The sequence below is a fragment of the Equus quagga genome, chromosome 4, assembly GCF_021613505.1.
Source record: "Equus quagga isolate Etosha38 chromosome 4, UCLA_HA_Equagga_1.0, whole genome shotgun sequence".
NCBI classification, from domain to species: domain Eukaryota; kingdom Metazoa; phylum Chordata; class Mammalia; order Perissodactyla; family Equidae; genus Equus; species Equus quagga.
Genome location: NC_060270.1, coordinates 20,348,299 through 20,368,374, shown reverse-complemented (window position 1 = coordinate 20,368,374; position 20,076 = coordinate 20,348,299). Strand labels below are relative to the sequence as shown.

At 39.9% G+C, this 20,076-nt stretch overlaps 1 protein-coding gene across 4 annotated transcripts in view; it reads left to right on the top strand.

The window, feature by feature from the left end:
* IGSF11 (immunoglobulin superfamily member 11) overlaps positions 1-20,076 on the top strand; it is a 123,651-nt gene that overhangs the window by 19,898 nt on the left and 83,677 nt on the right. The gene's annotated exons all lie outside the window — the stretch shown is intronic.

Genomic DNA, 20,076 nt, shown 5'->3' with positions numbered 1-20,076 from the left:
TTAAGTATTTGTTTGGTGTGCCCGTTGGGTAGTATAGCACTCACCATTATAGAGTTTAAAATTTTATTTTTATTTATATCAGATAAGTAGGTATGGTACAAGATTTATATGTTATTAAATTCAAAAGGGAATGATTAAAAACTTATTATATTTATCTCTTTTGGAGATTATGAGTCAACAATAAATTGTGCCTGGCAGTTATGTTCGACACTGCAGGTGACAGAGAAGAAGTCCCAAACTCCGTTCCTGCCTGCCTGGAGTTTACGGCTGGCGAGGAGGGAAGGGAGGAAACAGGTTTTGAATGCTTCCTAGGTGCTAGTCCTCGGTATACGTTATGTAATTAATCGTCACCACACGCTTCCATTATTCCCATTTTATAATCAAGGAAACTGATGTTCAGAAAGGTTAAATAAAGTCACAGTTCATGTCTTTTGGTTTCCACACCTACCTTCCTCCTGCTTCAGGAAAAAGAGAACGAGAAAATACTGTTGTATCAACTTGAAATGCCCCTTCCTTCTCTTTTTTCTGAGCCTGGAAAATAAGACTTGTGCTTCCAGATGCAGGTTGATGTCACCTCCCGTGTGGTCTCCCTGAGGTGGCCTTTTCCTTTCCTGTCTCCGTATAACTTTGTTCAGACTGTAGCCAGCCCTGTTTTCTGTAATCTCTACACTCACTTCTTTGTGCAACCCCCCTCCCCTACCTGGCTTACCCTTTGCACGGTGCCTAGTACACAACCAGTGCTCAATAAATGCTTGTTTCATAAATAATAAGTGATGATTGTATAGTTCAGGCTGTAAGTGCAACTGGAGTTTGAAGAGCGTTTAGGGAACAGGGGTGAACTAAGAGTCCTGCAGGATCTGAACAGGATTTAGACCAGCACAGAGGAGGCCAGGCACACCAGATTGGGGAGGGAGGGGCGCGGAAGACACGGGACTTGGTCACATGGAAGGAGCATCACTGGTTCCTGTTAGGAAGTAATGCGAGTTAAATTTGGATGCCATGTTTATTATTTCAACTCTTTGAGAACTGCCCCTAATGATATCTCTTTTCTTTTGTTTCCTCAAAATTAATTATCTTTTTGTAGCTATGGTAACTCATTTGAAGCTCTATTATGCATGTAATCTGCACACACTGACTATTTGCTTCAGCATTCTAAACATTTTCCTGCATAGTCAATAATTCTGTATTTACAATGTCCTCTTCCTTCTGGTGAAAATTGGCTTTTCCCTTTAGATTTTTAAAGATGGCTTAAGAAAGAATTAGGAATGACAGCTTGACTAGTAAATTACCATAAATGACCATCATCTTTGTCACGAACGTTCATGCCATTATTTGCTTGTACTGACAGTTGTTCCTTTGAGAAACTTTAAACACATGACACACACCGCCCTGGTTTCCCCACTTTCCTCGCTCCAGGGGCCCCTCCACCCTCACTCTTGAGAGCTCCCGACCCCCTGCCCCTCTTCTGGGACTCCCGCAGCCCAGCGGGGCACCCTTTGTGCCTCTGGTCAGCTCTGGTCCAGCCAGTTACACTTCTGTGTGTGCGCCTGTTCTTTCCCCCTGCTGCTACCTATCCTGTCGCTAACCTTCCTGGCTCAGCCTCTCTGCCTGGGCTCAGACCGCTCGTCTCTTATGTCCCCCGTCTCTCTCCAGGAGGAGTTCTGCACCTGCAGCCCAGCTCACCTAGGCAGACCATCCAGTCCCATGCTTTCTTCTCTTCTTTGCTCAGAGTACGGTCTAACCTCTGAATCTTTTTCCTCATCTGGAAGGTCAGGCAAGCAACACCCCGCACTGAGTGGCTGGATTGGATGGAGAGATGCCCTAACACGTGGGCCGTAGTGAGTAAGCTGTACCTCTGCCTCTCCCTCAGCCCTCGACATTATGAAACTTCTGTTTCTTCCTTTATTCACTAAATGTTTAATGAGTTCCCGCTTTGTGCTAGGCACTGGGATATAGCAGAGGCAAAAATAGACTAAAACCAGACTAACAACATCTAAGGCAGTAAATAAAAATGAGATAGCACTAAAATTTCTTTTTCAAGTCCCTGCTTCTTAAAATGTTGGTTCATCTATGAAATAGTGGCAGGTTAAGAACAATGTAGCTGATACAGAAAGAAATTCTGTTAAGAACCTAAGTCCCCTTACGTCACAGTAAACATGCTTTTTAAAGCTTCCACAACCTTTTGATTTTGTTTGTGTTCTCCAGGTCCCTAATGGTTTCCTTAGTGAAGTGGCAGGGTCGTGCGGTTGCAGCCTGTGCTGCTGGGCCCCCGTCTCTGAAACGCTTGCAGTTGGTTATGTTAGGCGAGCTGGATGTTACACAGACATTGGAACCGACTCTTGTTAGTTAGTATGCTTTTTATCTCCAATTAAGTGATTTCCTATTGCTAAGAGCAGTAATAAAAACTTTCACAATTTCCTCTGAGACAGTCATTGCTCAATATTGCTTAAACCACGGTGCTTTACGTGGGGAAGATACTCAGGAAAGGTTTATGGGCCCCGAAAATGTTTGTTTCTCTAAATGAGCTTTTATGCTTCTCTTTTTGGGGCTTCGTCAACAATTACGTTTGATGTTTATCGCCAGTAATCAGCATCATCCTAGATAATGTCTGTGTCTCTTTTTCTTTTAACTGATTTTTGTACTTTAGAAATGTAAAATTGTTCTGTTTGAATTGTGTTTATTTTTAAAGTACTTCTAAGCTGTTTTAGTATTTACTAAATATTTATTAAGCATACAGTATATGTGACTCATACACTTTAGAGGTATGTGAATAAATATTGATTGGTTTGCTTTTGAGTCTAATGTTGATAATTTCAAACCAGAAGGGGAAAACATCTTGCACTTCGAGTGGCTTTCTTGTGAAAATCTCTGCAGCTGTCTACGGTCCCAGTATTGAGATCTGGGAAGCACCTTCTATCTTCTTCTTTGCTCAGCTCTTTCCTCCTTCCCCTCCTGCCTCTATTCTTTGCTGTTATATAATAAGAAACTCAGCAAGGTAAAGTAATCTTTTCAAAACTACACAGCATGTAAGTGGCAAGGTTGGGACCAGAAACCAGGTTAATGCTCTTTCCAATAACATGAGGGAAATAAACAGCTAAGCAAAATTTCAGTTTCTTTTTCTGTCTTTTTCAAACTAATTTTAACCTCTTTAGGGTCAAACATTGTCTTTGCCTAGGGTCTTTCTGCCTCTGTCACTCCAACACCCCAAAAAAATATTATACAAGAAAAATGTACATATACCATGAGTGTGCACAGACGTGTGTAAATAGTCCATGTGCTTGTGTAATTGTGGTAGGGTTCTTTAGGCCCAGTGGAGGTGTTATGTGCACCAAAAAAAAAAAAATAAAAATACGTATCAGATACCTGCCCTTAGTTCCTTTATGCTTCTGTGATGTCGTTGTATTCCAGACTGGGTAAGATGAAACAGATGAGAAAATACTCAAATTTCATTTCAGAATGTGCAGCAGCTGGAGTGAACATCAAACAGATGGGCTTTTCCACCCTGATTATCCTAACTTCCTAAATTTAGAAATACATGCTTTAAAAAAATGTAAATTACCCGAGGGGGTGGTGTAGCACATGCCAGGCAGTGCTAACGAGTGCAAATAGATGTCATCTGCTGACTTAGATGGAGCTCAGCTCCCACTCCTGGGTCTGTGTCATTTTGTTCCCTTTAGACTTGTTTATGTCACTGCTCTCCTTTCTGAAAATGTAGTGTCAAGCCTCTTTTCACACATAGACTAATATTATTTTAGAATGTTGAGATTTATATGGTATCTCCAAACCAAAATAGTGTTTAATCTGCCTTATTACTCAAAATACCTTCAAGCTGGTGGAAAAGGATAGGGAAGAGATGTTAGATGAGAAGTCTCTTGTATTTTACCAGCTGGGGGAATTTGGGCAAGATGCTTCCTCTGCCATAAAGTAGGGGGACTGGACTTGGTCTCTAATGGGCCTCTCAGTTATAAAGTTCTTTGTTTCTATAAATTATCTCTATCTCTACATTATTTTTGTACTGTGTTGTGTCATTAGAATCTGACACAATGTCTGGCACATAGTAGGTGTTTAATAAACATTGTCGAAAGAATTAATACAGTCTTATATTTTCAGTTAACAAAATTCGTTGGGCCACTTGTGTAGGAACTACGTGTTTTATGGCCACTCTGCCCCTATTAGAATACAGCATTTCTCTCCTGTATCTTATAGTTAAGGTGAGGAGACCAACAGTGATCTAAGGACATAAAAAAGCAATATCCAAAAAAGTGAGAAGGTTTGAATATACACATCACCTCCCATTGGAGTGTGATTGGTGTGGGGAATCACATTTTATATAAATGAATATGTTGATGGAACTACCTTTATTCCAAAGTTACAAGAGGGGAAGCAGAAAATGATCCGTAAGCCCATCAGGAAAGGAAGTGGAATGATCAGGTTTGCAAGACGAGGGCAGAAGCAGCGAGTCCAGAAGCTTCCTCATAGGGGCTGAGTGAGAGTTGAGGAAGCAAGCGGGTAATGTGGAAGGGGGAGGCATGAGAGATCCATCCTTTCTGGGCAAAAAGAATAGATAAGCAGAGTTACAGAGGCATAAAACAGTCTGGGAGCTACAAGACCTCTGCCTGACCAGAAGGTGTAGGGTTCGAGGGGAGCAGAGGCTAGAGTTGGGGTCAGAAGGACAGGCAAGCGCCGGGGATCTGGACTTGATCTCGTGAGCAGTGGGAAGCCTTCCAAGGGCTGAAAGAGGAATGGCTTGCTCAGCTTTGCTCTGTTAGCAGTTTGACTTCAGCAGCAGTGTGGAGGATGGACTGGAGGTGGCTGGAGAGGGAGGCAGGGGCATCAGTTAAGAGGCTGTTGTGCTAGTTCAAGATCATGTGAGATTTCTCACAAATGTTGATAAACTAACTTTAAAGTCCAACAAGAGAGATGTATTCTCAATGAACCTTTAAAAACCTTGGCATAATTACTGCTTCAAAGCTCCCATCCCCCCAAAAATGAAGACTTGTAAAGAGAGCATTTTCTTCTCCGAATAGGGGAAATGTAAGAAGGAAAAAAGTGTTAAATTCATGGGAGCTTTATTCATATATGGATATATGTGAATAATTGAAAAGTTATTAATGTTGTATTGAGACAAATCTAGCCATTTGTATCTATTTTCTATTTCTAGTGTTGGCGACCAGGCCAGACCTTGGAACTCTAGATAGCATGGTAAAAGACGAAATTGAATTTCAGCTAAACGGTACCCATCTGAGCACAAACTAAACTAAACCACCTTTTTGGAGGGGATATAAATTATGAATACATTGAATAAAGCATGTGAAATTATAGTGTAGCACTTATTTGGGAGTTTCATTAAGGTCTGGGAAATGTCATAATTCTGGGAATGGCAGACCTTGGCAGTTTCTCTTTTCTCGAATTTGCTTGAGAGAATAATCACTGATGGTTTGCCAGTTTCTCCATATTTCTCAGAGGTCCCCAAGACTCTCTGACAATCTCTTGGCCTCAAGGCTCTTTTCAGAGATTGAATTTAATGAAGTTGTATCTCACCCTTGCTGGGAATGGATCCTCTCCACCGTCCTGGGGGGGAGGGCCAGCACCATTACTCCCCTCCTCTCTCCTCTCACCCTCCACTCCCCAGAGGAATTAGGTTAACTAAGTTAGCCCTTCTGAACTATAGCTTCCTTGCCACCCCCGACAGGGAAATAGTTTTTCAAAATTAATGTTCCATTTATTTGGGATAATTTTAGTATGGAAATAAAACATGATTTATTTTTTAGTTTGGTTGATGTAATAACAGCTTTTGCTGACTCCGTGATTTTGTGGAAGGTGGTAAGATGGTGAGTTGCCTGTGACTAGTCCACTCCTCATACCACAAGCACAAAGGGCCCTCCTGTGGGCACTGATGATTTTTAAAAATCCAATTTGATAAGGTTCAGTTTAAGTACAAAATTCTGCATCTATTTAAAGTGTACAATTTGATGACAGTTGTATATATCCATGAATTTGCCATGTCAGTGAAGATACAGAACATTTCTACTGCTGCCTAAAGATGACCTGTCTCATTTTGCATCCATCGCTCCCTCTGCCCCCAGGCTCAGGCAGCCACTGATCTGCTTGCTGCTACTTGGTGTTAGTTTGCATTTTACAGAATTTTTGTAAATGGAATGATACAATATGTAATCTTTTTGTTTCTAGCTTCTTTCACTCAGCATAATGATTTTTTTTTTGAGGAAGATTAGCCCTGAGCTAACATCTGCTGCCAATCTTCCTCTTTTTTTGCTGAAGAAGACTGGCCCTGAGCTAACATCTGTGCCCATCTTCCTCTACTTTATATGTGAGACATCACCTCAGCATGGCTTGACAAGCAGTGCATAGGTCTGCACCCAGGATCCGAACTGGTGAACCATGTGAAGTTAACTGCTGCACCACCCGGCCAGCCCCTCAGCATAATGATTTTGAGGTTCAGCCATGTTGCTGTGTATATCAGTAGTTTGTTGCTTTTTTTGCCGAGTGGAACCCTTTATCCGGATGTGCTACAACTTGTTTTTCCATTCTCCTATTGAGAAAAATTTGAGTTCTTTCCAGTTTTGGGACTATTGTTCTATGAATCTTTGAACACATTTTCAATTGTTGGGGAGTAAATAGTTATGAGTGGAATGGTTGGTGTTTAAATTTCTAAGATACTGGCAAATTGTTTTCCAAAGTAGTTGTACCATTTTTCTTTGCACCACCGCTATCGGTGTCTAAGAGTTTTAATGGTTTCACTTCATCGCCAAGACTTAGTATCATCAATATTTAAAATTTTTAGCCATTCTATTGGGTGTGTAGTGATTTTTTGTGGTTGTAGGTTTGTGTTTCCCGATGACTAGTGATGTTGGGCATCTTTGCGTGAGTGTAGTGGCCATTCACATAATTTCTTTGGTGGAGTGTTTGTTCAAACTCTTTTTGCCCATTTATAAAAAATGGGCTGTTTATCTTCTTATTGAGTTGTAAGAGTTATTCTATATTCTGGATACCATTTCTTTGTCAGATATGTTTTGTGAGTATTTTCTACCATTCTGTGGGTTGCCTTTTCACTTTATTAATGCTGTGCTTTGAAGAGCAAATGTTTTTAATGTTGAAAAGTCCACTATAATTTTTTCTTTTATGGTTTGTACTTTTTGTGTCTTATCTAAGAAATGCCTATCCAAAAGCTGCAGGTATTTTCTCCTATGTTTTCTCTAGGAGATTTATATTTTTAGCTTTTACATTTAGGTCTATGATCCATTTTGAATTAATTTTTGTATATGTTGTGAGGTAAGAGTAGATGTTCATTTTTTTAAAATGCAAAATCCAGTTGTTCCAGTACTTTTTAAAAGATGTTCTTTTCCCCATAAATTACTTCTTATCTTTATTGTTTCTGTTTAATTTGTCTTTGTTCATCTTTTTCTGGCTTCTTTTGATGGAATCTTAAGTCACTGATTTTAGACCTTTTTCCTCCAACATAAGCATGTACAGCTGTAATATTCCCTAGTAACACTGTTTTTCCTGCATCTCACACATTTTGATATGTTGTGTTTTTCATTTGAATTCAGTTCAAAATGTTTTCTAATTTCCATGGTGATTTCTTCTTTGATCCATTGGGTTTTTTTTTGATTGGCCCCAAGCTAACATCTGTTGCCAATCTTTTTTTTTCCTTCTTCCCAAAGCCCCCAGTACACAGTTGTATATTCTAGTTGTAGGTCCTTCTGGTTGTGCTATGTGGGACGTCACCTCAGTACGGCTTGATGAGCAGTGCTAGGTCCACACCCAGGAAGCAAAATGGTGAAACCCTGGGCCGCCAAAGTGGAGCGTGCAAACTTAACCACTCTGCCACGGGGATGGCCACCATGGATTTCTTGAAAGTATCTTATTTAATTTCCAAGCACTTGGGAGTTTCCCTGGATATCTTATTGTTATTGATTTCAAGTTTATCCTTTTTGATCAGAGAACTTACTCCGTGTGACATCATTCCTTTTAAATTGATTGGAACTTGTTTTATGAGAAAACACGTGCAGTTTCTCAGTGAATGTACCATGTGTACTTGAAAATAATGTGTATTCTGCAGTTATGGGAGGACAAGGTGGTTGATAGTGTTGTTCTGATCCTCTTTTTTCAGTATTAATTTTCTGTCCAGTGTTTCTATCAGTTGCCGAGAGAGGGATGTTAAAATCTTTTATGATTGTGGAATTGTCTCCTTTTAGTTCTGTCAACTTTTGGTTCATGAGCTTTGAGAGTCTGTTAGTAGGTTCATATGCATTTATGATTATAATGTCTTCCTGATGAATTAACTCTTTTATCATTATGAATAGTCCCTCTGTATATCGTTAGTTATGCTTTTTGTTTTTAAGTCTATTTATATGATACTAATGTAACTCTTTCTTATACTTACCTTTTGCGTGGTATATCTTTTCCCATCCATTTATTTTCAATCTATCTGTGTCTATATATGTGACACACATCTCTTGTAGATAGCGTATAGGTGCATCTTGCTTTTTAATATATTCTGATAATTTTATGTTGTCTTGTAAGCTATTCCTCTTTACATTATTTTGTTTTGTGATTGCTCCAGAGATTATAATATACATTCTTAACTTGTCTTGGTATACTTAGATTTAATATTGTACCATTTGACACAAAATAGAGAAACTTTGCAAACCTAGAAGTCCATTTACCATAACTGCCACTGTCCTTTATGTGATTGTTGTCATATGTCTGACATCTACGTTTTATAAACCCAAAAGGCCCTTTATGTGTTAGATAGTCATATTCATTTTAAACAAATTAAGAGAAAGGTATTATTTTATATTTACCTGGATAATAACTATTTCTGATGCTTTTCATTCATTCATGAAGTTTCATGTTTTCCTCTAGTATAATTTCCCTTCAGCTTGAAGAACTTTCTTTAACAAGTCTTATGGTGCAGGTCTGCTCATGACAAATTTTCTTATGTTCCTTTATCTGGAAGTGTCCTTGTTTCTCTTTCGCTCTTCAAGGGTATTTTTGCTGAATATAGTATTTCTAGGTTGGTAGTTTTTTTAAAGCTGTTCAGCTGTCTTCTGGCTTCTGTGGTGTGGGATAAGGAGTCTGCAGTCATTGGAATCATTTCTCCTGTGTGTGTGTGTTTCCTTTTCTATGACTGTTTTTAAGATTTTCCTCTTAGTTTTTTAAAACATTTGACTATGACATTCCTAGGTGTAGTTTTCTTTGAATTTATCCTGTTTGGGTTTTGCTGAGCTTCTTGAATCTGTAAATTTATGCTATTGACCAAATTTGGGGAGTTTTTGGTCATTATTTCTTCAAATATTTTTCTCTGCCCCATTTGTTTTCCTCTTTCTTTGGATAGAATTGTTGTATCCTAACATTTTGAAATTGGTACACATATCCCTTAGATTCTATTTATGTTTTTTAAATCTTTTATTTCTCTCTTCTTCAGTTTGGATGATTTCTGTTACTCTGCCCTCAAGGTCATTGATTTTTTTTCCCTTTTTTTTCTATTCTACTGTTAAGCTTACCCAGTGAGTTTTTAAACTCCACGTTTTTTTCAAGTTCTAAAATTTTCATCTTGTTCTTTTTTCCCTATCTTTTTTACTGAGATTCCCTATATTTTCACTCATTACCAGGGTACATTCTTTTTCTTTATTGAACATAGTTATTATAGCTAATTTAAAATCCTTGTCTGTTAATTCCAGGATCTGCTTCATATTGAGACTAGCATCTGTTGATTGTCTTTTTCTTTGAGAATGGATCAAATTTTCTTAGCCTTTTTTATATGGAGTAATTTTTGATTATATTCTTGACATTGTGAGTGTTATGTTGTGGAGTCTCTGTTTCTGTTTTCTTTCTCTGAGGTTCGTTGGTTTTTTTCCCTTGTAAACAGGGCTTTAACTAGGTTAGGGTCAAACTACGAACTCTGTCAGGCCGGTGGGGGAGGTGGCTCCCACCTCATGCAGGCTGTTTTGGGTCTGCCCTGTACATACGTGGTTTGGGGTCAGCCAGGGAATTGTGCAGTATTTATGCAAAATTTTGGGTTCTCTGCTTCTCTTCTTTTCAGGGTCTCTGTCTTACTTTCTGGTGACCTTTGTTTCTTTGGACCCTGATTCTTTCTGCCAGAAAGGTGGCTGGGTTTTCTATTGGAGTTTTAGTCTCCAGATGCCATGGCCATGGTGCGTTGTGGCTCATATTCCAGATTAGACTAATATCGGTTTGTCCCACGCATGCCTTCTTCAGGGGTCTGCCAGAGATGTGGACGGAGTTTTTCTACAGAATTTGATGCTCTCCTTCTCTGGTTCGTTCCTCTCTGGGGTTTTCCCTCACTGTCTGGGAGCTCTGGTGTCCCTGAGCTCCTTTCCCTAGTTCTTCTGGTTGTTAAGAGGATGGATTTTTTAATGGGGCTTTAGCACCATTGCCACCACTGTGGACCTTGAAACGCACCCCACCCGCTCACTTCTTCCAAGTTTAGACTTCCCTTCCAAACATGTCAACTTTTGTGCACCTGCCAGAGCTCTCAGGCAGTTGCTTTTATATGTCGTCCAGAGATTATAGTTGGTATTTTTGGGAGGATTGATTTGCTGGAAGCCTTGTCTTCCATACCACAAGTAGACCCTGCAGTGATTTCTTTTCCCAAGTACCTACTTAACCTGTAAGAAGGGAGGTAGACTGACTGACTTGTTGGTTCCTTGAGTTTAAAGTTATGTTTACTTAACGTGCCCAGGCGGCCTGGTTTTGACTCCCATGCTTGAGTAGGGAGGAGTTCAGAGCAGCACCCTGCCGTGTGCCGACATAGGAATGGCTCCCATCTTTCCCTTTCCTGATGTGTTTCTCTCCTTTATTCCTTTTAAAGAAGGCTGCTGGGGAATCCCAGCCGAGTCTCTGACCTCACGCATGCCACTTTGCCAGAGGCACCCTATTCTTGGGCACACTCTGTGCTCTGTGCGGGGATGTCCCCCGGCTCTGTGTCCAGCTGGCTCTGAAATAGGAGTCTGAAGGAAAGGAAAACAAGCTGACGCCCACAGAGCCCCAGAGGGCAGCCCATAAGATGACGCTTCTCTTCAGACTGCCTCTACTCACCCTTCAGTGTCAGCATCCGTCTTCTCTCTCCTTTTGTTTGCTCCTCACTCTTCCTCCTCAACTCCTCATTCTGCTTATTAATTTTATTAAATTAATACTCAAAATCATATCAAAATAGTATCTTTTGTTTCCTACACAGTAAAATATTATTTTTACCTTTTTTTTTTTTTTTTGCTGAGGAAGATTCACCCTGAGCTAACATCTGTTGCCGATCCTTCTCTTTCTGTATGTGAGTCACCGCCACAGCATGGCCGCTGACTGATGAGTGGTGTAGGTCTGTGCCTGGGAACTGAACCCTGGCCGCCGAAGCAGAACATGCTGAACTTAATCACTAGGCCGCTGGGGCTGGCCCCACATTATTTTACCCACATTATTTTACTTTTTGAATTATCTGTTTAACTTGAAACCTAGGTATCATTTATTTCAAGGTAGATCTTAGATCTCTTGTACTACTTTGCTTTCCTCAGTTTGTTGGGTAGCTGAAAACAATGTGGCAAAACAGTTAAAAGTAAAGCAAAAAAGTCTATGAAACTTCCCAATTATTTGGGAATGGAAACACCTGGAGAGGCTAAGAGTGTAAATGAAATATCTTTTTTTTTTTTTTGGCTGAGGAAGATTCATCCTGAGCTAACATCCATGCCAGTCTTCCTGTATTTTTCAGTATGTGGGCTCCAGCACAGCATGGCCACTAACAGAGCAGTGTAGGTCCATGCCTGGGATTGGACCCTAGGCAGCGGAAGTGAAGCATGCCAAACTGAACTGCTAGGCCCCTGGGGCTGGCTCAAATTAATCTTTTTTATTTTTTCTTCTTCTCCCCAAAGCCCCTCAGTACATAGTTGTATATTCTAGTTGTAGGTCCTTCTGGCTCTGCTATGTGAGACGCCACCTCGGCGTGGCTTGATGAGTGGTGTGTGGGTCCATAACCAGGATCCAAACCAGTGAAACCCTGGGCCACCAAAGTGGAGCATGCAAATTTGACCACTTGGCCACAGGGCCGGCCCCTCTTTTTTTAGATCTGTTAATGCCTATTGGTTCTTTGTTTAAAGTCTTCATTTATTATTATTATTATTTTTGGTAATTATATGGATGTTTCAGAGGGTATTATGGAAGAAGATGTTGGATGGGGAGAAAGCTTCAGTAGTAGAATTTCAAATATTTTACTCCAAGACGGTTGGTTGGCCTCTGGAATTTGCAGTCTGAGAGACTGAACACAAGTAGACTAAAGAAAGTATATTCTTCGTGCTCAGATGGGCATGTTTATTTGTAAAAGAGGTAACCTCTAATTCAGGAAACCTTCAGGGACTGATTTAGGATGACCAAAAATGTCTGAAAAGAAGTCTCCACAGGGAAGTGTGTGTACAATTAGCATTCAGCACTGTTGCCTGCTTCCTTCTCCTAGAAACTCCTTGCTTCTTCTTTGCCTGTTTCTCTTTCTCTGATTACTCCTTCAGTTTCTAGGAGGACCTTTCCACACTCAGATTCAGACTGTGTACTACAGACAAGTGCGTGGCAAAGGTTGGGGTGGAGGAAAAGAAGAGGAAAATTCACTTTCCTGAACATATTTCACAGCAGAACTTTATTTGGTTTCGACGTTTAGGAATTCATAAAGTGCAAGGCCACATTCCAAAGCCAACTGAAATGGGCTGTATTTGTATTGACCTTCATTTCAGATGATAAGTGTGGCTCTTCACTTTTGTTTTGTGGAGATACCTGAAATAGTTTTGAGTAGGGTTCATCTTGGTCTTCTTGGTTCTTTTTTTTTTAACCAAGAAGTGTGTATTCTTCTGGATGGGAGGCTGTCGAGAGTCCACACCGGTTCACTGTATAATGTTGGTCAAATTAATCTCTCACAGGTCTCAGCTTCCCTCTCCACCCGAAAAGCTAAATGGGGTGGATGGGCTTGAAGGTCCCCTTCACTTTTGATTCAATGATTAGGAGGACATTAGGGAACTTCGATAAGGCTATTTTAGTAGAAGATTTGAAACCGAAGCATCCCTTTCCTGAGGGAAGGAAGAAGCAGTCATAGATGTGGCTTCTGTACTTGGGCAGCTTGACCAGAAAAAGGAGAGAAATAGCACAATAGTTAGAGGAGGCAGCTGGGTCAAGAGAAACTTGTCAAAATAACAGAAGATCTTTGCTTTTTTAGAGGCACAAAGGAAGGGGTGGAACAAATGGGAGACGTTGAAATGTGAAGCGGTCGGATGATTGCGCTAACAAGATGTTGGGGGAAGCGGAGAGATGATTTAAGGCAAGGAGGGAGTCAGCCTACTTCTTGTGAGGTGGGAGAGACAAGTGAAAGGATAGGTACAAGGGTGGACACTCCGATGTGGTCGGGACAGAATTCCTTTAGTTTCTTCTAGGAAAGGTGAGAAGTGAGGTGTTTGCCAGGAGTTGGAAGGGTAGGTTGGGAGAAGAGTTTAAGGAAGACGAATCTTTGGAGGAGCTTTTAAGTGGGTCTACTGGGAGCTCAGTGGGAATACCCATTTGCAGTTGAAGGGTGAATCAAAAAGCCAACGTTTTCATATTTTTAAATATCTGATTTTTGTTCCCCAACAACTCTGGGTGTCAGTTGTCACTGGTACTGTAGGCACCTTGCTTTCTGCTCACCTTATTTTGACCTGAGACCCTATTTCTCAAGAACCTCCTTATGAATTAATTTTTAGAAGACATTCTGTCATTTGGGGGCTGTAAAAGAAAATGTGATTAGAATAAAATTGTTCTTGAATGAATATTCTACTATTAAGTACTATGTTATAAAGTTTGTATTTAATACATGATTTAATGTAGCATTATACATGAAGAAACATTTTGACTTTTTCATTTAGCAGGTGATGCACAGTGCGATTAGAAGAATTGAACATTTTCCAAACATTTTTGCTCCGTCACTTCTTATGGGGTTTTGTCAAGAAGCTTACGTTTGTATTGCCTTTTCCTTACAGTCTTGAGGAAATGAAGGAGCCCATTGTAGCTGCTGTTTTAACCATTGATGGAACGTGGAAAGGATTTGAGATGAAATTAACTCTAAGATTGCTATGGTCCATGTGATTCAAGGGGGCACACAGAATCACGTGAGCGGTTTTCAGATTACAGACGTAATTGTGATAGGTCCTTTACAAAATGGTTTTATCTCTGTAATTATATATAACCTAGTCATTGAGTCCTACATTTTTTTTTGTGGGGAATCATTTTTTAAAATTTTATTTTATTGAGATCCTGATAGTTTATAACTGTGAAATTTCAGGTTTACATAACTATTTGTCAGTCACATATATATGTGCCCCTTTACCCCTTATGCCTACCTCCAACCCCCTTCCCTTCTGGTAACCACTAATCTGTTCTTTTTGTCCATGTGTTTGTTTATCTTCTACATATGAGTGAAGTCATACGGTGTTTATCTTTCTCTGTCTGGCTTATGTTGCTTAACATAATACCCTCAAGATCCATCTATGTTGCAGTTGGGATGACTTTGTGTTTTTTTTATGGCTGAGTAGTATTCCATTGTGTGTGTGTGTGTGTGTATTCACCTTATCTTCTTTATCCAATCATCAGTTGATGGGCATTTGGGTTGCTTCCACATCTTGGCTATTGTGAATAATGCTGCAATGAACATAGAGGTGCATAAGTCTCTTTGAATTGCTGATTTCAAGTTCTTTGGCTAGATACCCAGTAGTTGGACAGCTGGGTCATATGGTATTTCTATTTTTAATTTTTTGGGAAACATCTATACTGTTTTCCGTAGTGGCTGCACCAGTTTGCATTCCCATCAGCAGTGTATGAAGGTTCCCTTTTCTCCACATCCTCTCCAACGTTTGTTATTTTTTGGGGGGGAGGTAATTAAAACCATTCTGACAGGTGTAAGGTGATACCTCATTATAGTTTTGGGGTTTTTTTTTGTGAGGAAGATTCACCCTGAGCTAACGTCCATTGTCAATTCTCCTCATTTTTTTTTGTTTGAGGAAGCTTAGCCCTGAGCTAACATCTCTGCCAGTCTTCCTCTACTTTGTATGTAGGATGCCTCCACAGCACGGCTGATGAGTGGAGTAGGTCCACACCTGGGATCTGAACCCACGGACCCCGCCCACCAAAGTGGAGCGTATGGAACTTTAACCACTTGGCCACGGGGCTGGCCCCTTCATTGTAGTTTTGGTTTGCATTTCCCTATTGATTAGAGATGTTGAACATCTTTTCATTTGCCTGTTGGCCATCTGTCTGTCTTCTTTGGAAAAATGTCTATTCATATCCTCTGCCCATTTTTTGATCTGGTGTTTGTTTTTTTGGTGGTTGAGTTGTATGAGTTCTTTATGTATTTTGGGGATTAACCCTTTGTCAGGTATATGATTTGCAAATATTTTCTCCCACTTGGTGGGTTGTCTTTTTGTTTTGTTCTTGGTTTCCTTTGCTTTGCAGAAGCTTGTCAGTCTGATGTAGTCCCGTTTGTTTACTTTTTCTTTTGTTTCCCTTGCCTGAGTAGACATAGTATTCAAAAAGATGCTTCTAAGACCGATATCAAAGAGTGCACTGCCTGTATTTTCTTCTAGGAGTTTTATGGTTTCACATCTTAACTTCAAGTCTTTAATCCATTTTGAGTTAATTTTTATGTATGGCAAAAGATAATGGCCTACTTTCATACTTTTGCACGTAGCTGTCCAGTTTTCCCAACACCATTTACTGAAGAGACGTTCCTTTCTCAATTTGTGTGCTCTTGGCTCCTTTGTCGAAGATTAGCTGTCTGTGGATATGTGGTTTTATTTCTGCTCTTTCAATTCTGTTCCATTGATCTGTGTGCCTGGTTTTGTGGAGTCCTACATTTTTGAAAGTATTCATTTCTTTTAAAATAATTTTATACATGGTTTACTTTTTAAAAATGTCATTTATTTTAACCATTTCTTTCTTGGAATAGGTTATACATTCACATGGCTCAAATTTCAAAAAAATATAAAAGAATACCTTTTGAAAAGTTTTCCTTGGCTGCATTCCTTCAATTTGTCTCCTGCATAGGCAGCCAGTGTTGTTAGTTTTTGAAAAAATATTCTAGAGTTATTTTAAGCATATATAATCAAATACATTTATAACCCACCCCCATTTCCTACACAAGTAGCAGTACACTATATACCTGTATGTTTCCTTATTCTTTTTTTATCCCTGCATAAAATTTCAGTGTGTTGATGTACTATAACTTGTACCCCCTTCTGATGGATTTCCATTCGTAGATGATTTCCATTCTTTTTTTTCTTAAACATTGAGATCTGAGCTAACATCTGTGGCCAGTCTGTTTTTTTTCCTTCTTCTCCACAAAGCCCCACAGTACGTAGTTGTATATTCTAGTTGTGGGTCCTTCTGGTTCTGCTATGTGGGACGCCGCCTCAGCGTGGCTTGATGAGTGGTGCCATGTCCACACCCAGGATCTGAACCAGCAAAACCCTGGGACACTGAAGTGGAGCTCGCAAACTTAACCACTCTGCCACAGGGCTGGCCCCTCCATCCTTTACTATTATGAACAATGCTAAAATGAATAGCTTTATACATACATTATTTTGCATGTGTAATAAGATTGCTTAATTTACTTTAAATTAATCACCTAAAATAAAGCAGCGCTTGTCACATTTTAAAATGATGTATTTTGGGGAATGAATATAGATTAAAGTGCAGATTGAAATTTAAGGTTGTGTCCAGGCATCAAGAAGAAATAAAAAGCTTTCTTTGTCACTTAATGGTTGAAAGTCTAGTATTTTGTCTTATTTTTAAGAAGTTATTTTATGGGCTTTCTTTTTAAATACAATAATAAAATACTTTAAACTGCTATTTGTAAGTACTTTCCTGGCAAATAACACATTGTGGGGGCAGACAATCTTAATTCCTCATAAATGAAAAGACAGTTTTGATGCTATATTTCCTGTAATTTTCTTTTTTTTATTTGATTTTGAAGTATTGGAAACATTTTGTTGTAAGAGATAAGAAATCTGATCAGATAACGTAATACCAAGTTGGCAAAGATCATCTTGAGTTGAAGTTGTAGGATTTAATGTTTGTATTCTTTATTGACTAATATTCCAATAATTCTTATGTTTCCTGTATTTAGCCAGTGGCCTTTTATAGATACAAAATAAATGACATACAACCAAACATGAATCAGTTTAAAGCCTTAGGACTGTCAGAGTCACCAGGCTGTTGCCTGTGATCAACTGAATAATAAACCAAATGACTAGGTCATAAGCCGACTCATCTTACAGTTGCTAACTGTGCCCGGATGTGTAGACAGAGGTTCTCAAAACATTCTCTTTTAAAAGTTAAAATAGAGGCTGGCCCAGTGGTGTAGTGATTAAGTTCACGTGCTCCTCTTTGGTGGCCTGGGGTTCACGGGTTTGGATCCCAGGTGCAGACATAGCACCTCTCATCAAGCCATGCTGTGGTGGTGTCCCACATAAAATAGAGGAAGAGTAGTATGGATGTTAGCTCAGTGACAATCTTCCTCAGTCAAAAAGAGGAAGATTGGCAACACATGTTAGCTCAGGGCCCATGTTCCTCACACACGAAAAAGTTAAAATATGTAAATAATTATTTTATATGTTGACCTAAAAATTGAAATAAAGATAGATGCCGTAACCATCTTACTGAACTTGAAAGATTTGTGTACAGTAATTAAGAAACACTGATACTGGGGAAAGTTAAGGAGAAAAAAGGATATTGGAGATTATAATCAGTGTCTCTTATGCAAATCTGCATTTGGAAGAGTAATTGTTACTTGTTAGAAATTCTGTGGAAGCTCTTAGTATTTGTTTATCGTGTATAGTACTTTATATTAAATGCTTTGCACAATACCATAGGAAGCCCACAGTGAATCGTAATTTAATTATTATTGTCTGAAAATCCTAATAGCAGCCACATCCTGAGGCAGCTCTCTAGGGTCAGTAGGAGAGAGGAAGGAAGATAACTTTTGCACCTGTTCCCTAAACTGTTAGCTGAGTGGTGTCCCCAGGCTGAGAAATTGCCTGGTTTGGTTGTCAGGATACAGACTTCCAGGCACCACCCCAGATGTGCTGCCTGAGAGTGGGGGATGATTTATGATTAACTAATAGAGAAGTCATTTGGAAATGGGTGAGGACATCAGGGAGCAAAGGGGCAGAGGTGCTGCAAGAATAGTTGGAAAGTAGTGGTCAAATCCTAGGCTTTGCTACCAAATTGATCCTTGTAAAGATCCCACCACAAATCTGGTGCTGGGCCACTGGTTTCTTTTGTCCTTGAAATGCTAACCTAGACCTGACCCAGAGCTGCAAAAGTTCAGATTAGAGAGACACTTTAATCTTTTCTAAGAAGCTGAGCTTGCTTCAAGCTTTATTAACTTAGTTCATGATTATCTAAAATAGTCTTAGTCCTGTTTACCATAGATAACTCTTCTTATGTTAGACCTGAAATAGTGAAGCCAAATGTCACTTAGGATCCAGGCCCATATTGCTGGTTGCCAGTGGGGTGCCTCTACTTGGACATCACACAGACACCTCAAACCCAAACGTCTGTAGCTGGACTCACCATCTTACTCCAAAGCTGATCTTTTCTCTTTCATTCTTGTAATGTACTGGACCTGGGCACTGAGTGAATAAAACAAGACATGTTCCCTGTCTTGAGACTTCAAGGGCAATGGGAATATCTTGCAGGGTTTTACACTTTAAAAAGATCATTCTTGTGTTTAGAATAGATTGGAGTGAGTCCAAGGATAGTGGGGCAAGGAGACTGAGTGAGAGGCTATTGGAGAAATCAAGGAGTGGGTGATAATGGCGTAAACTAGAGTGGTGGCAGTGGTGATAGAGAGAAGTGATGGACAGGTGAAACAATTTCCAAATTAGAGTTTGAAATTCACTGCCACTTGGTAATGGACTGAGTGTGGGGGCTGGTGGGAACAGAGGTCAAAGGTGACTCCCAGGTTTCTGGCTCAAGTACCAGCATCAGTCTGGTGCCATATTCTGAGATGATGAAACCCCGCACGCACTGGGAAACAGGTTTGAGAGTGAAGGGGCAAGAGTTCAGTTTTGGGAACTTTTAGGTTGAAATATCTTTACAAAAGTCAAGTGTCCCTTGTACATTTCCTTTTATCAGTGAAGTCATTCCTCTTCCCTAGGCCAGAAGCCCGGAAGTTATCCTTGATTCTTTCTTCTTCTTCACTCTCTGCATCTAGTCAGTCATAAAGTCTTGTCGATTCTATATCTCTTTAGAGCTTTCTGGACCCTTTTCTCCCCTTTCTCCGTCATTTACGCCTACTTCAGGTACTGATCATTTTTCGCCTGGATTACTACACTCGTTTCCTAATTAATCTCCAGTCTTCCATTATTACCTCTCTTTAGTCCAGAGTTTTCCACACCATCTTCTGCAGAGCACCAAGGGTTCTTCCGTGGTGGGGGGTTAAAGGAGCATTGTCCAGACAGGGCACCAGGCCCTCCACCACTGTTTCAACCAGAAGAGATTTGGTTTTTCACATCTTGGGTTTCTGTGTAAAATTTCATTTGAAAGCAGATTAAAAATAATTACATAGGTAAAGAAAAGCTGGAGAACTCTTGCCCTAGTGAATCTTCATCCTGCAGACAATGGCTAGGGTGATATTTCTAAAATAAATCTGATTATTTCATTCACCCACTTAATAACCTTCAATGGCTCACTGTTGCTTTTAGGATAAGGTTTAAAATTTGTAGCATATCCACAAGACCTTTCATGATCTGGCTTAATTACCCTAACTCATCTTCTAACAGTCTTGTCTCATCCCCCTCCTTTTTTTTGGGGTGAAGAAGATTGGCCCTGAGCTAACATCTGTTGCCAGTCTTCCTCTGTTTTGTATGTGGGATGCCTCCACAGCATGGCTTGATTAGCAGTGTGTAGGTCTGCACCTGGGATCCAAAACCGTGAACCCTGGGCTGCTGAAGCAGAGTGTGCAAACTTAACCACTACGCCACTAGGCCGGCCTCTTGTCTCACCTTTTTGATTCCCAAATTTCTTTTGGTCCCCTAA